Source organism: Lepidochelys olivacea (genome assembly GCF_965140295.1).
Source record: "Lepidochelys olivacea isolate rLepOli2 genome assembly, chromosome: 3".
Lineage (NCBI taxonomy): Eukaryota > Metazoa > Chordata > Testudines > Cheloniidae > Lepidochelys > Lepidochelys olivacea.
The window spans coordinates 196,099,128-196,111,705 of record NC_140413.1 but is presented as its reverse complement, the minus strand read 5'-3'; the positions used below and the strand labels follow the sequence as shown (position 1 = coordinate 196,111,705).

Here is a 12,578-nt window from a genome sequence, read left to right as displayed (position 1 = left end):
AAATAAAATTTAAATCACGTTAACTTTCATCCGCAGAAAAACATTAACTTAAGTAACTAAGCAAGGATACGCCCAAAACAACACATGTAAATTTCTTTGACTGACATTTAAAAAAAAAAAATCCGTTTTTCTCTTTATGTTCAACCCACTCAAACTACACTGTTCAGCTGCTTCTGTAAATGAGGAGGTGCTTGAACAGTGTCTTGTTTTGAAGTGAACTTTTGTTTATAGTAGAGTTTCTTCTAGAAATATTTTTTTTCTCTAAATTAAAGGTTTGGGTTGGTGCTACAGGGAACAATTATGTATTGGCAAAGATATTTGCAAGGTGACCAAATAGGTCTTTCATTTCTATGATTCTAATATTTATTAAATGATTTGAATAATTTGTTTAAAACCTAAGAACCCTTTTCTGAATGAACAGAAGGAAGGTAATTGACTCCATTCACATTAGTGTTTTAGGAAGCAGGTAGCTGGGGAAGGAAATGTGAAACCTGAAGTTCATGTTTTCATTAGAAGACAATGGAAAACAGAGTGTGTTGTTTCAAGTCCTGGACTTACGCAAGTACTACGTTGTTCTTAATATACCAACTATATAGATAACATCATCTGATAAATGATGATTGATGTAAGTCTACTGTTGCTAAGCCAGTACAGCACAATACAGCCTGATGGGTTTTTTTTCTTCTTATCCGTTGAATACATGTTTTTGTCTGTTGAAGGAAATGTTTATTTGCTTTAAAGCTGGTGAGCTGTAGCAACAATAAAGCAGAGGCAGCAGTGACTCTTTTGCCTATTAGAGCTGTACTCCACCTACCAAACTTGGAGTGAACCTTACAAATGAGAGGTTTCAGAATAGCAGCCGTGTTAGTCTGTATTCGCAGAAAGAAAACGAGTACTTGTGGCACCTTATGGCACCTTAGAGACTAACAAATTTATTTGAGCATAAGCTTTCATGAGCCACAGTTCACTTCATCGGATGCATCCGGTGAAGTGAGCTGTAGCTCACGAAAGCTTATGCTCAAATAAATTTGTTAGTCTCTAAGGTGCCACAAGTACTCCTTTTCTTTTTACAAATGAGAATTCACCTCTGGGCTGTTGTCATCTGCTTCTTGCTTTAGTGCATATTAAGTTTGAAGGGTTTGTTATATGTAGTTCAGAGGATATTGTTCTGAAATATATCTGTAAGAACAATTGTGCATGTAGAATCGGTCAATGTTACGCCTGACTCAGGAGACAGCTAATGGTCATCAGGTCATCATCAGGTGGTCCAGAGACACATACACAGAGCACATCAGGGGACATCGTCAGTACCAAGTCGAGTAATCGAGAAACGCCGGTCAGGGGAATAACCCACTTCCTTCCTTCGAACCAAGGGACGCACCCCACCCGTGTACTTACTCACTACACCAATACTGACTTGGACTCTAAATACATTCTATGGGTGGCATAATCGAGATCACTTATCCACTGACGTCTTAAAAACTCCCACACCCCAGTCTGGGTCTATGCTGGTTATGTACTATGTATATATCTTAAGAACTCCCCAGATGCACAGTACCTTCTTAACTTGTGTAAATTTGATTTTAAACATTAACTTTAATAAAATTTTTATATCTGTAACAGTTGACCCATGGTAACATAGTTCTAATGGTGTGTAATCAGGTACCTAAAATTTATACTTAAATACTGAGTTTCATGCCGAAAAATATTGCTGACTTAGTTGAAAACTGTTCTAAAGTGAAACTTCAGAAGCAGTTAATGCTAAAATTTGTGAGTCATCTTGTAATATTTATGTATATTATGGATTAGTAGTTTGCTCTGTATGCAACAATACAATGTGTATTTCTGCAAATCTAGACCTTAAATTGATTCACAGTCAATGACTGTAGATGGCTATATGAATGATAGAAATACTCATTCTCTGGTAGTGAAGTTTTAGAAGATACAGCAACTGAAACTTGGTTATAGATTATTAAGGAAAAGTATTGAATCTGATTTTGTTAAGGGGACACTGTCAATTCACATTGGGCCAAAAATTTACATTGTATATTTAAAAGTTTCCAAAATCTGCTAGGACTAGAAACATTAATTTAAGTGAAAATATTTTATTGTTTTAAGAAATTCCTCAGCCCGAACATAATGCTTCTTCCTAAAAACTAAAATAAAATTTTAGTCCTATTTCATTGCCCAATATGAGTGAAATACAAAAAGTAAAATGGCAAAAATTAAATGTATTAACCATGAAACAATTTAAAATCTAATCTGATATTATTAGTAACCCAGGAAAGGACTTTTTTCTAACGTTTAAACAACTGAGTCTCTTGAGTTTCATTTTTATTTTCTTTTTACAACCTAGCACTTGCTAATGGAAGGCTTTGCAGAATATTTTAGAGCTTACTGAGACCACAGACAATTGATGTAAAATGTTTATAAAGGGATTCAAGAGAAAATGGTATTGATTATTTAAAAATGTTGTGTACATTATGTTTTGTAAATACAAGCAGAGATGAATACAGGTCATATTTTTAGACAAAATGAACATACTAGATCTAGAAAACAGCTATTTTCCTCAACTGTTCAGTGTGTCCCAGCACTTATGGTGTTCTGGAACTCCTGCTGCAGAAATCTTACTGTTGTGACAGGGATAGAATTGAAAACATTGATTTATTTTTCAGGGCTGTCAAAGGTAAAATCTTCTTGTGGATTTTACCGGTAAAATCCACAACACAGAAAAGAAAATTAGGCTTAGTAATTAAATTTAGAAACAAAATTAAGTTATTCCAGTTTGATCAGTAACACTCTTCCTAGGATGGGTTTTTTGGTAAGTAGGAGTGTTGGGAATAAGATGGTGATTTTCTCTCACTGTCCACTCCAATCACTCTAAACGAGGAGTGGGTTTATATACTGCATCTCTGATTTTTTTCTTCATTTTTTCTTTCATTATTAGCACATCACCAGTGCATTGTCTAATGTTCTGAAGTTATTATTTAGAGGATTAGAAGTAAATACTCAAGGCCATGGCTCTCCTCTCTATTCCTATTCTCAAATGCATCACTTTGGTAATGTTTGCTCTGCTATTGACCCAGATGCAGTTGATTATTGCATGACTTGAACTTAGTGCTGGTTCAAGGCTATTTTAAGGGTCATGGGGGGAAAAAATGGGGATTTAGCTTGATAGGCCAGTAATGAGTAGAGTTATAAGAGAGGAAGATGTCTTTCAGTAGAAAACAACACTTTGGTGTCCTGAGGATCACAAATGTCATTGAGGTAGTTTTTGTTCCCATTTAAAAAAAAAAAAAAACCCTGCAAAGGCAGGAATAAAATGCTGTTGAGGAAGGGGAGATAACAGAAGTTAGTGACTGAGTCCATTTCACTGCTGATGCTGGTTTTTTCACCTAAAGCACTTAAATATTTTAGTGATTGGTGCTAAAGAAATCTCTAACAGCACATTTTTTGATCTTTTATTTTCCAATCTACTTTCAGGTGTCTCAAATGATAGGCTTCCTTCACTTCCTCCGGGGAGAATCAAATATGTTACAATATTTTATTGTTGGAATGTCTTGCTAATCAGCTTCAATTTTTCACTTCTTCCAACTACTTTTAATTATACTTTTTTACCATCTTAAATAGTAATCTCCCTCCTTAATGTTTACACCTTTAAATATGTCTCCCCTTTAGCTCTTTTCTTTCCTTATTAGTCCATTCCTGGCATGCATATTTTTGTAGCTCTTCTACAGCCTACCTCTGAAATTGGATGCTCAGAACTGGGCACACTATTTTGAGTACAGTATTGTCTTAAGAGCTAGATAGAAAAAGGAGGTACACCCTTGCTGCCTCTGTGTACATTTCCCAAAATTACATGGGTGTTTTTTCCTGCCATATCACATTATAAACTAGCTGTAGCTGTGTAGTTGACAAAGTCGGGCTGTCACAGGGCAGAGCCCGTTGCCCCTCTGGGCTCCCCATTCCCAGCCATGCTGCGTCCGCCCCACTCAGAGTCTAGCTGGTCCTTGGCTCCCAGTCCAGCTGCTGCCTGGGCTCCGCGCTCTGAACTGGGCTGCACCTGCCTGGCTCCCCACAGGTGCTGCCTGGTGCCTTGGTACTGCTCTTGGTCCTGCCTGGAAGCTCCTGCTCCCCATTGCAGCTGGGCTTCCTTTAGGGAGCTGGGAGCTTTAGGGTAGTTGCTGAGCTCCCCACTGGCTACCTGGAGGCTGATGGCTCCCCACAGGGAGTCTAGTGGCTTCACAGAGGCTCCCAGGAGCCACCCGGATTTTAGGCACGGAGCTCACAGGTGGGAGCCCAACTGTGGCAGGGAGCCAAGAGCCCCAGGAAGCAGTTGGGTTTCCGGCGGTGGGAAGCAGCATGTGGCGCTGAGAGCCCAGACTCTCAGCCCCACATACTGCCCCTCTTAAGTTGGTGGAAGAGCTCCTGGTGAGACATGCACCACCAACAAAAGGAGGGTAAAGTACAGCGTTCCCTCTAATTTTTTATGTCCATGTGCGGAATGAATTTTGTTATGTGCACCACTCCGGAGGTGATGTGTGACACATCACCTTCATATTGGTGCACATAACAAAATTCATGTGGTGGGAGTGAGGCCTAGAGGTTCGGAGTGTGGGAGCGAGCTCAGGGCTGGGGAAGAGGGTTGGGGTGCAGAGGGGGTGTGGGCTCTGGGGTGGGGCCAGGGATGAGGGATTTGGGGTGCAGGCTGCCCTGGGGCTGCAGTGGGGAGAGAGGACCCCCCCGGCCCCCTCTCACTGCAGCAGCTCGGGGCTGGGGGATAGGCTCTTTTCCCTGGCTGCGGCAGCTCCAGCAGGACTGCGCTGAGCTGAGGGAGGGGCTCTTCTCCCAGGCAGTTGTAGCAGACCTGGGCCGGGCTGAGGAAGGGGCTCCTCTCCCACAGCTGCAGCAAGTACAGGACTGGTCCGTGCTGGGGCTTGGGGCTCAGGGCTGCAGTGGGGAGAGATGCCTCTCCCCGCTGCGACAGGTCAGTGCTAGGGGAGAGGCATCTCTCCCCACTGCAGCCCTGAGCCCCTGCATGGGGCTTAATAGGCAACTGCACGGCCACACAGCTTAAAGGGAACAGAGGGCTTGGCTACACTTGCAAATTACAGCGCAGTAAAGGAGCCCCAGGTGCACTAGCTCACTACCTGTCCACACTGGCAAGGCACACAGAGCGCTCTGACTCTGCGGCTACAGCGCTGCTGGTTCTCCACCTCAGCAAGTGGAATAACGTTTGCTGCGCCCCCGCTGGAGCGCCATTGTGCCAGTGTGAACTGTACTGCGCTCTGATCAGCTTTACTGATCGCTTTACTGCGCTCTGATCAGCCTCCGGAAATGTCCAATAATCCCCTTAAGTCAGTAGTTCTCAAACTAGGGCCGTCGCTTGTTCAGGAAAAGCCCCTGGTGGGCCGGGCCGGTTAGTTTACCTGCCGCATCTGCAGGTTTGGCCAGTCGCAGTTCTCATTGGCCACTGTTCACTGCTCCAGGCCAATGGGGGCTGCAGGAAGATCGGCCAGCACATCCCTGGGCCCACTCTGCTTTCCCCAGCCCCCATTGGCTTGGAGCAGTAAACCGTGGCCAGTGGGAGCTGCGATCGGCTGAACCTGCAGACACGGCAGGTAAACAAACCAGCCCGCCCCGCCAGGGGCTTTTCCTGAACAAGCGACAGCCCTAGTTTGAGAACCACTGCCTTAAGTCAAGTGGCCACTCTTGTCATTGTTTGGAATCGGCTGTAGGAATGCGGAAATGCCTGTTGAAAGCGCCGTTTCTGACAGCCGGCTGCTTATCTCCTCTGAGACAAAGCAACCCTTACTGTGGAATGCTCTGTGTGTGTGTGTGTGAGAGAGAGAGAGAGAGAAGAGGGGAAGGGTGGGGGAGGGGGGCCTGCTGCTGTCTGAACTTACAAGACAGCATGCTGACATGCTCTCAGCCCCCCAAAAGCCCTCCTTCTCTCCCACCACATACACACAACGCACTCCCTGTCACACTCCACCCCACCACCCAATTTGAAAAGCACGGTGCAGCCACTTGCATGCTAGGATAGCTGCCTATAATGCACCGTTCCCAATGCCGCTGCGAGTGCTGCAAATATGGCCACGCCAGCGCGCTTGAAGCTGTCAGTGTGGACAGACTGCAGCACTTTCCCTACTGTGCTCTATGAAGGCTGGTTTAACTCAAAACGCTCTACATCTGCAAGTCTAGCCATGCCCTTAGGTAGAGTGGACCTGAACCACCGCAGTAATTACTAACATTACTTAAAGTTGACCTAACATAGGTCAACTTAGTTTCTAGTATAGACATGCCCTTAGAAGTAGGTCTGTGGAAATTGAAGCTGATGTAACTGTTTTCCAGCCTGCCCAATGTGTATACTGCGCCCACTTGCCTCCTACACATTGCCTATGAATTTGGCCCACGGTTTAAATATAAAGGAGCCTAAATTGGGGTAACTCTCAAACCAAGGAATGAGAAGTAACTAAGGGAACAGTATATGAATGTGTAAATTTAAAGCCGGGGGTGGTCTACTTTAATTTACACTTTCTTCGTTTCCAAGTAGTTGGTAGAACATGTAAATTAGATAAACTCCCACTCCCTTTATGCTCTCGCAGTGTTAAGTGCTTCTAGAGTTGTTGGAGGTATCTAAGGATGTCTGACTTATACCATCTTAAAAACCACCTCTGAATTCAGCTCTTAGAGTTTGTGATTTATCTGTGGTTATGTCTACACTACACTCTGTCCACAAAATTTGTGTCACTCGGGTGTGAATATTCTACTCCCCGAGAGACAGAGTCGCTGGTAGAACTGAATTTGGAAATGGGACTTCCCAAATCCATGATTAGGGCTGGTCTGCAATCAATGTAGTAGGGATCGATTTAGTGGGTCTAGTGAAGACCCGCTAAATTGATGGCAGAGCGCTCTCCGGTTGACCCTTGTACTCCAGCTCTCTGAGAAGAGTAAGGGAAGTTGACTGGAGAGCATCTGCTGTCGACTCAGTGCAGTGAAGACACCAGGGTTAGTTGACCTAAGCTACGTCGACTCCAGCTACATTATTCACGTAGCTGGAGTAGCGTAATTTAGGTTGACTTTACCCCGGTAGTGAAGACAAGCCCTTAGTCCACTGGACCACTCAAACCTGTCATCTGTCACTCTCTGGCCTCTTTCAGCATTATTGCTTTCCAGTTTTCACTCTTCCATTGAATATTTTTATTTCAGATTAAATTTCTTGAGATGTATATACTTTCGTATTTTTTATTTAGAAACTGATGAAACTAAGAGCTGGTATAACATAACTCACCTTGATCAAAATTAAATATTCAGAATTATTGCTCTAGTTTGCCTTTAAAATAAAATGTTCATTTGCATGGTGTTGTCAGTGCATCCTTTCAATAGCAGTAAGTTTGTCAGTAGTTCCAATGCCCTTATAATTGATAGTCATGGAAATATAAAGTTACAAGTTGAAAACTTGAAACCAGTTTGCAACAAGTCATGTAACAAGAAAGTAAGCTTGGCATAAAAATTCTTTTGAATGGTAGGTGAAAGACTGTAATGGACCTGCCTAAGAGATACGTTTGCAGGTTTTAATGGTCCTCATGGAAAATGAGCTCTTTGTACAGGTTCTCCAAACATATATTCTTGCACTTTATGCAGCAATAGTGGAGAACATATATCTGTATAACATATATAGAGAAAGATAAAGGAAGCAAAACATTATAGACTATACTGAATATGGCCCAAACCAATTTTATTTGTAAAACTTAGAGGTGTGGTCAGCTCTGGGAGAAGCTGTGTGACTTTCATCACTCAACACTGACCTCTGTGGATCAAAATAAGCTTTATGTAATTCAAATGGAAATACAGTCCTCTTCTTTTAACACAGAAGCCATTGTGGGATCTCAAGTTGTTGAGAAGAGAGAACTAGGACTCCTCATCATAGTACAAACAGTCTGGTCCTCTAAGGCTATGGCTACTCTACAGAGCATACAGCGGCGTGGCTGTACCGATGCAGCTGTGCCACTGTAGCGCTCTTAGTGCAAATGCTGTAAGCAGATGGGAGAGAGCTCTCCTGTCGACTTAGTTCCTCCAGCCCCTGCTAGCAGCAGTAGCTATGTCAGTGGGAAAAGCTCTGTCTACACTGATGCTTAGGTCAATGTAATTTACATCACTCATGGGGCTGCCTTGTTCACACATAACTTATACCAACACAAGCTATAGTGTGTACATAGGGAAGTCAGTTGCCTCTTTGTGTTGGAGACTGAGATAAGACTTAGAACAAAAGTGTATGCATGACGCTTGTGATCATAGAATATTATCAGGGTTGGAAGGGACCTCAGGAGGTCATCTAGTCCAAACCCCTGCTCAAAGCAGGACCAATCCCCAGTTTTTGCCCCAGATCCCTAAATGGCCCCCTCAAGGATTGAACTCACAACCCTGGGTTTAGCAGGCCAATGCTCAAACCACTGAGCTATCCCTGCCCCCTATATAATATAATATAACCACTGCTTTTTATAACCATACAGATATGGAAAGGTCATGAATGATAGTTAATGTTTTTTTTCAGTATGTGTCTGAATAGGCATTGGAAGTTAAAATTCACACTCTATAGGGGAGGATAGGAGTGTGACTGTTCAATCCAGTTTACTTACGGTAGCAATATTGGGCATGATCTTCCAATTTTTCTGCCTTTGAGTACAAAAAGAGAATTGGAGCTGCTCAGAAGGAGGATAACTATTGTTGAAGGTGCATTTTGTATTGAGAAGAAACTGATCCCTCTGATATATCTAAGTATGATTCTAAAAGTGAGTTTGTGAAAGTGTCCAAACAAACCGTTTAGAGGTGAACAGTCAAGGACACATTCCTTTACCTCACATTTTAAAAAAAAATAAAATAAAAAAAAAAATTAGCTCTACTGCCAGGTTAGTACAAACTTCAAACCATGGAAATAAATGCCTTCCTTACATCCTCTCGCACACAGTGGCACTTTCTACAAAAAAAAAAAAAAAATCCTTATTTTAAACCAATTGCAGATAAAGCTCTGTTCATAAATTCATGTTTCCAGAATTTTCAAATGATTGGATCTTGGAATAAGCTCTTCTAAACTTCTATTTCAGAGCCATCTTCTCTAAAGGGTAGGGTGGGATAATTTTATATATTTCTCTGAAGGAGTTAACCAAGGCGTGTGTGTGTGTGTGTGTGTGTGTCTAAATGGCTCTAATTGGATGGGCACAAACCCCACAGAAAGAAGGAAAACCTGTTTTGCCAGATTGTATAGGCAGTGGTTCTCAACCAGAGGTACCCGTACCCCTGGGGGTACACAGAGGTCTTCCAGGCAGGACATCAACTCATCTAGATATTTGCCTAGTTTTACAACAGGCTACATAAAAAGCACTAGAGAAGTCAGTACAAGCTAAAATTGCATACAGACAATGATTTGTTTATACTGCTTTATATATTAAACTTTGAAATGTAAGTACAATATTTGTTCCAGTTGACTTATTTTATAATTATATGGTAAAAATGCTTGCTTTCTTTTTTAAAAAGTGTGCTGTGGTACTTTTGTATTTGTATGTCTGATTTTTGTAAGCAATTAGCTTTTAAGTGAGGTGAAACTTGAGAGTACCCAACACAGATCAGACCCCTGAAAGGGGTGCAGTAGTCTGGAAAGGTTGAGAGACACTGGCCTAGAGTGTCTCAGAAGATGTTTAAACTGAGAAAAGAATTCTCTGTCACAAAAGATAAACCCACAATTCTAGCTCTTAGACTCCATTTGAGATGTCAGACAAAAGCAGGGATTAACAACTAAAGGAATTAATGAAGAAAGCTGTCATGCTGAAAAGCCACAGATTTTACAGAATGTTAATGTCTGAGTGCATGACAGTGGATTCACTTCAATACTTTGTCTTGGGAGAGGGAAGCTCTCACAGTAAATCCTCCTTTTTTTTTTTTTTTTTTTTTTTTTAAGATTCTGAATTTTTAAAAAAGAAATTTAGCCTGCGAGCTGAAAATTCTAATGCTTGTTTCCTTTTCATAGTGAGAGTTGATAGTATTGCCATCTCTTAAACTGAAAAGTGTAATCAAATTCAATTTTTGCCATTTGAGTTAGCCAATCTTAGGAAAAAATGGCATGATTTTTTTCCACTGAATTTTTAACTTAATATACTTAGTTTTTTTCAAGAATTTGAAGACAGATTTATCCTTTTATGTACTGTGATGCACCTTTCCTATGCCCCTGTGAATTAATATATTCTGTGTGTGTGTGTGTGTGTGTGTATATGTGTATATGCAGGTACCTCCTCCAGCTCCCCCAACTGTTCTCTTCTCTCCCTCCTTCCCTCCCCACAGTATCCTCTTTTTGGGAATGTGAAATATGGTAACCCTAAGAAGAGCTCCATACATACATGGAGCTCTTCTTAGGGTTACCATATTTCACATTCCCAAAAAGAGGATACTGTGGGGGGGAAGGAGGGGGAGAAGTGGAGGAGGTACCTGCATCAAGGGTACTTACTGGAAGGTGGGGGGTAGTTTCACTCCCTGTCACTGTTGCAGGGTGGCTGGCATAAGTCCAAGATGCAGTGACAGCCATCCCTCAGTGCCTCCCTGCAAGACCCTCCCAAGGGCTGGGAGCTGGGGCCTGGGTAGGCAGGATCCGGCAGCTGTGGCTGCAGGGAATGGACCAATCAGAAAGTGGACCAGTCAGGGCTCTTTCTGAGCTCCAGAGTCTGCTCTGAAAAAATCTCAGACATTGCCTGTTTGAAAAATCCACCCAAAAAGAAGCTCAATAAAGAGACAATATCCAGGAAAAACCAGACGTATGGTAATCCTAGCTCTTCTGTATTTGTTACAATTGAAACACATATGTGTGATCTTAACACATCAGAGCTTCCAAATAAGTCATATGATATACATGTATGTAGTTGAATATGCAGTTTATTTTTAAAAAGACAGTTATTTTACATGGGGCTAGATTATAAAGTTAAATATACAAATGCTAAGGCGAGATGCCAACTGGCAAAGTTATGATTGCTGAGAGGCGCTGTAACTTGACATTTCACAAGTCTTGACCATTTAAAATCATTTGCAGGTCCTGTTGCAGGATCTAGGCTTTAAACAGTTCCATTGTGTTGCTGTGTACTAATTACTAAACAGTTGATCTGTTTTATTCCATTCTAGTGGTGGATTAAGTGATCCCTGTCTCGTTTTTAAAAAGCTTTGAGATAAACGCTATATATACACACAAAATCATCTTTGGTAGGGACATTGTCTAGCAATAAGAATTACGTTTCTTTTAAATTCATTGGTGTTTGCTGTTCATTTCTCACCTGAAATCCTAATCCTTAGTGTTTGACATCAGTTTTATTAGCTGTGGAGATAAATGTGGTTTTTGAAAGGGTTGAATTCATGTGATGTATAAGCAGCAGGAACAATGAATCTGATTTCATGCAAATCCCTGAATTTAAAAAAGCAAATTCTCCACATGTGGTGATAGTGCAAAATAGATACAGGCTGAATGTTTTCTAAACAAAAAGCTTTCAAGTTTAAGCAAGGCTTCTGACTAATTTTTTGAGGATTAATTTTGGTGCATCTTTCAATTAACATAGAAAATTTGAAATAGCAGTACAAGTGTTTTCATCTTCTTTTGCTACTGAAAATGTAGCTGTCTTGAACTCAGATCGTGTATAATAAACATATATAATAAGTATAATAAAATCAACTGTTTAGTAATTAGTACACAGCAACACAATGGAACTGTACAGTCAATGTTTAGTGGAATCTGAACTTCTTAGTCAATTTGGTGACATTTTAAAAAGTTTGCAGGAAAAATGTTAGCAAGACATTGGCCCATATCTTGTATAAACTAGAAGATTTCTCTAATTACCTTTCTCCCCCAGTCATTTATTTTCCCTCCCTTTGTTCATATCCATGTACCCCTGATGATGCAGATGGAACCCACTTCTCAGCCCTTTGCTGCTTCTCTGCCAATCAGATGGACCACTGAATTGTATAAGGTACTGTTTTCCTGGGACCTAAAAAGTACTACCTTTTACAGCTCTTTAAAAACTTGATGGCCTCTTGAATGGGAAGAGCAAACCAGACTTTTGTTTTATTACTGAACTAACATAGCTACCTACGCTTCACAATACACCACATGTTTGTTAGGGCTATCAATATCTATTCTAATGTATTTTATTAAATTTTTAAAATGTTTTCAAATTTTGTTCCATTCTCTTCCCCCCTCCCCCCCATTTCTTCTGCCCCACTTCCCTTTTCAGTTAGAGCTGAACATTTCTAATGCTTTGTTCAAAAACAGAGTGATTTGGTCACTGACAACATTACAGAAGGTAGCATCGATCTGGAGGTTATGTTCTGTTAAAGGTGAAATGTAAAGAAATAAGTTAGGAGTTTGTGTGTCCTTTTATTACTTCTTTCTGATTGAGAAACATGTATTTTGTTTTTCCTTTTAAAGAAATGTTTAAAGAATTGTCTGCTTGGATTTTTTTTTTTTTTACTTGCAGAAAAATCAGGAATATCAAATCTAGCAAAAACAGGGAAAACAAGAGGTCAGAAAGCCAAAAAGTAAACTT

At 41.1% G+C, this 12,578-nt stretch overlaps 1 protein-coding gene across 6 annotated transcripts in view; it reads left to right on the top strand.

The window, feature by feature from the left end:
- Window positions 1-12,578, top strand: part of AFTPH (aftiphilin) — a 57,917-nt gene that overhangs the window by 2,130 nt on the left and 43,209 nt on the right. For 4 of the 6 annotated variants that reach the window (XR_014711061.1, XM_084624668.1, XM_084624664.1 and 1 more), the window contains one exon: window positions 11,937-12,002. The exons of the other annotated variants lie outside the window; for them this stretch is intronic. The gene's annotated coding sequence lies outside the window, so the exon portion shown is untranslated. The remainder of the gene's footprint in view (window positions 1-11,936; window positions 12,003-12,578) is intronic. 6 annotated transcript variants of the gene reach the window in all.